A 4686-nucleotide genomic window follows, 5' to 3' on the forward strand; every position below is an offset into this window, starting at 1 on the left:
GAGCGGCTTTGAGGCTGCGGCTCTAAAGAAGCGGGCCCAGCGCCGGAGCCCCTGGAAAGGGCCCTCGGGCCTTGGGGAAGGGACCTGGCAAAGGTGGAGCCAGAGGATTTGCCCCTGGCGAAGTTGTGCCCTGACCACATTACACCTGTGGTCCCAACCCATTGTGAAAATAGACCACATGCACATACAAGCCCGATCGGGCCATTCACAAGATGAAAACCCAGGGCATTTTACACCAAATCAGCTACACACCACCCCTCGCCCCCCGAGACTTTTTTCCATGCCAGCCCAGAGCTAACACCAACCCCCCACCCCCCGCCAAAGCACTTAAACCAGCACCTCAATGTGAGCAGCGTCCTCTCCAAATAAAGTGTGTCTTGAAAGACACTTTCTTAGGAACATTTAGGGAAGTCTCTTCTGGATGGACGAGCCGGAAACGAGCCAGCCAAGTCCACAGCGCGCAGTCACGCTTGGCCCTGAGCGTGGTGGGCAGCAGAGGGCAGGGCCCTCCGTTCCTGACTCAGTGCCACCAGCCTGCTGGGGGTCCACGTGCCCAGAGACCCCCGGAAGGAGGAGATGGCCCTGCCAGGAGCAGTGCTCACCCCGGGCGTGGTCCGCTCTCGCCCTCTCCCTCCGAATCCAGTGGTCCCTGCCCCCTCATCTAGAGAGGGACACTTGGCATTCTCTGCGCAGCATTGTAATGCTAATTTGTTTAGTCAAAAAGAGGACCCCAAACAGATGTGGACCATTTGGCAGGAGATGTACTTCATTTGTTAGCAAGTGCAAAAGGCTCGTTGGCAGGATATTAAATATTACCTTGGCTATTCACAGAACACTTCATATTTCAAGAAAGGAAGGGGAGGCCAGGGCTGCGTCCTATAAATCAGCCTTTCAAAGAAGCAGAAAGAGGCAAACATTTGATAAATCTATGTCATCATGTTCCGAGATCAAAGGCCTCAACATATGTATTTGTGCAACCGGCATTCCAGCAGACGGTTCTAACAAGCCGAGGGCTGGAGCGGCTCGGGAGAGAAGCAGCCAGTTCTAATCGAGGAGGAGCTGGGTTCTGGGGGAGGCGGAGGGTGCCGGTGGCCGAGTTCTGGGGCTGGCTGCAGCGTGGGGGAGAGGAGGGGGCCGGGGCGGGAAGGGGCTCTCTGTCGCTTCCCTCACTCGTGACGCCGCTGCCACCTTGCCCCTGAGCCTGCTCCAAGATGAAGGTCACTTAGAGCCCCTTGTGTGATGAGCGATGAGCCCCCAACACTAAAAGGGCAGAGCGGGAGGCCTCGGGCGGCAGCCCAGTGCTCTGGGGTCTCCTGCTGCCCCTCACCACCAGGGGCACCACTTCCCGTTCCTGGGTCTCCACCGCTCCGGCTGTGTCTCTCCTCAGCCTCACAGCCCTCTTCTCCCCGGCTTGTACGTTCCCTGGGTCAGTCATACTTACAAGGGCACACCTGTGTCACTTCACAGGCCCTGACAGTCCCGTCATCCATAGCTCCTGTTCCGGCAGCGACCTGCCTGCCCTCCGTCAGTAGCGACTGAGCACAGCCTGCTCCCTGGGGCCTCCGGTAAAGGCATCGCCTGGGGCTCGGGCACAGCAGCAGCGGGGGGCTCTGCTGAGCTCGGCATGGGGACTCCGGGCAGGGGGCTGGGAGGACGCCCTCCGCATCAGGGCAGGGCCCACGCAGTGGCTGGGGGGGGACAGGCCAGGCTGGGGGGAGGGGGACAGGCCAGGCTGGGGGGAGGGGGACAGGCCAGGCTGGAGGGGGGGACAGGCCAGGCTGGGGAGGGGGACAGGCCAGGCTGGGGGGAGACAGGCCAGGCTGGGGGAGGGGGACAGGCCAGGCTGGGGGGAGGGGGACAGGCCAGGCTGGAGGGGGGGACAGGCCAGGCTGGAGGGGGGGGACAGGCCAGGCTGGAGGGGGACAGGCCAGGCTGGAGGGGGGGACAGACCAGGCTGGGGAGGGACAGGCCAGGCTGGGGGGGGACAGGCCAGGCTTCCTCGTTTCACATCGAGAGCATCATGCCCCCCCAGCTCCCTCCTCAGCCTGCTTCCTGCTCCCCACTTCTCAGGCCAGCTCGGTAGAGACTTGGGCTCTGGGGAGAGCCGGCTTTCTGCCCACTCCCCCTGTGCCTGACCAGCTGGTGGTGACCCTGCCCCTGGGACTAGGGACTTCCCCGTGGCCTCAGCGGTCCTGGGCCCCTCGCTCCCTCTCCCCTGCGGCTTTCCACATGCTCTCCTGTCTCCTCCCGCCCGTACCTCCTCCTCTGTCTTCTCTCTCAGCCGAGGACCCTGCTTTCTGTCCCCTGCTCTGAGAAGTGGAAGCAGTCAGCACAGGATGGCCAGGGTCCCAACACAGGTCCCTGCCTCCCAGTCTATTCCCAGAGGCTGCTCGCCTGCCACCGTGAGCCTTCCCTGGTCGGACCCCCGAGACCTGTCCCTCTGACACGTCCCCGCTCCGACCCGAAGCCCATCCCTCTGACACGTCCCCGCTCCGACCCGAAGCCCGTCCCTCTGACACGTCCCCGCTCCCACCCGAAGCCTGTCCCTCTGACACGTCCCTGTTCCGACCCGAAGCCCGTCCCTCTGACACGTCCCTGTTCCGACCCGAAGCCTATCCCTCTGACACGTCCCCGCTCCGACCCGAAGCCTGTCCCTCTGACACGTCCCCGCTGTGACCCGAAGCCTGTCCCTCTGACACGTCCCCGCTGTGACCCGAAGCCTGTCCCTCTGACACGTCCCCGCTGTGACCCGAAGCCTGTCCCTCTGACACGTCCCCGCTCCGACCCGAAGCCTGTCCCTCTGACACATCCCTGTTCCGACCCGAAGCCTGTCCCTCTGACACGTCCCCGCTGTGACCCGAAGCCCATCCCTCTGACACGTCCCCGCTGTGACCCGAAGCCTGTCCCTCTGACACGTCCCCGCTGTGACCCGAAGCCCGTCCCTCTGACACGTCCCCGTTCCGACCCGAAGCCTGTCCCTCTGACACATCCCTGTTCCGACCCGAAGCCTGTCCCTCTGACACGTCCCCGCTGTGACCCGAAGCCCATCCCTCTGACACGTCCCCGCTGTGACCCGAAGCCTGTCCCTCTGACACGTCCCCGCTGTGACCCGAAGCCCATCCCTCTGACACGTCCCCGTTCCGACCCGAAGCCCGTCCCTCTGACACGTCCCCGCTGTGACCCGAAGCCTGTCCCTCTGACACGTCCCCGCTGTGACCCGAAGCCTGTCCCTCTGACACGTCCCGGCTGTGACCCGAAGCCCATCCCTCTGACACGTCCCCGTTCCGACCCGAAGCCTGTCCCTCTGACACGTCCCCGCTCCGACCCGAAGCCTGTCCCTCTGACACGTCCCTGTTCCGACCCGAAGCCTGTCCCTCTGACACGTCCCCGCTGTGACCCGAAGCCTGTCCCTCTGACACGTCCCCGTTCCGACCCGAAGCCTGTCCCTCTGACACGTCCCCGTTCCGACCCGAAGCCTGTCCCTCTGACACGTCCCCGCTCCGACCCGAGGCCTGTCCCTCTGACACGTCCCCGCTGTGACCCAAAGCCTGTCCCTCTGACAAGTCCCCGCTCCCACCCGAAGCCTGTCCCTCTGACATGTCCCCGCTCCGACCCGAAGCCCGTCCCTCTGACACGTCCCTGTTCCGGCCCGAAGCCCGTCCCTCTGACACGTCCCCGCTGTGACCCGAAGCCCGTCCCTCTGACACGTCCCTGTTCCGACCCGAAGCCCGTCCCTCTGACACATCCCTGTTCCGACCCGAAGCCTGTCCCTCTGACACGTCCCCGCTCCCACCCGAGGCCTGTCCCTCTGACACGTCCCCGCTGTGACCCAAAGCCTGTCCCTCTGACAAGTCCCCGCTCCCACCCGAAGCCTGTCCCTCTGACACGTCCCTGTTCCGACCCGAAGCCTGTCCCTCTGACACGTCCCTGTTCCGACCCGAAGCCTGTCCCTCTGACACATCCCCGCTGTGACCCAAAGCCTGTCCCTCTGACACGTCCCCGCTCCGACCCGAAGCCTGTCCCTCTGACACGTCCCCGCTCCGACCCGAAGCCTGTCCCTCTGACACGTCCCTGTTCCGGCCCGAAGCCCGTCCCTCTGACACGTCCCCGCTGTGACCCGAAGCCTGTCCCTCTGACACGTCCCCGCTCCGACCCGAAGCCTGTCCCTCTGACACGTCCCCGCTGTGACCCAAAGCCTGTCCCTCTGACAAGTCCCCGCTCCCACCCGAAGCCTGTCCCTCTGACACGTCCCTGTTCCGACCCGAAGCCTGTCCCTCTGACACGTCCCTGTTCCGACCCGAAGCCTGTCCCTCTGACACATCCCCGCTGTGACCCAAAGCCTGTCCCTCTGACACGTCCCCGCTCCGACCCGAAGCCTGTCCCTCTGACACGTCCCCGCTCCGACCCGAAGCCTGTCCCTCTGACACGTCCCTGTTCCGGCCCGAAGCCCGTCCCTCTGACACGTCCCCGCTCCCGCCCGAAGCCCGTCCCTCTGACACGTCCCTGTTCCGACCCGAAGCCTGTCCCTCTGACACGTCCCCGCTCCCACCCGAAGCCCGTCCCTCTGACACGTCCCTGTTCCGACCCGAAGCCTGTCCCTCTGACACGTCCCTGTTCCGACCCGAAGCCTGTCCCTCTGACACGTCCCCGCTCCGACCCGAAGCCTGTCCCTCTGACACGTCCCCG

Source organism: Saccopteryx bilineata, chromosome 2 (assembly GCF_036850765.1).
Source record: "Saccopteryx bilineata isolate mSacBil1 chromosome 2, mSacBil1_pri_phased_curated, whole genome shotgun sequence".
Lineage (NCBI taxonomy): Eukaryota > Metazoa > Chordata > Mammalia > Chiroptera > Emballonuridae > Saccopteryx > Saccopteryx bilineata.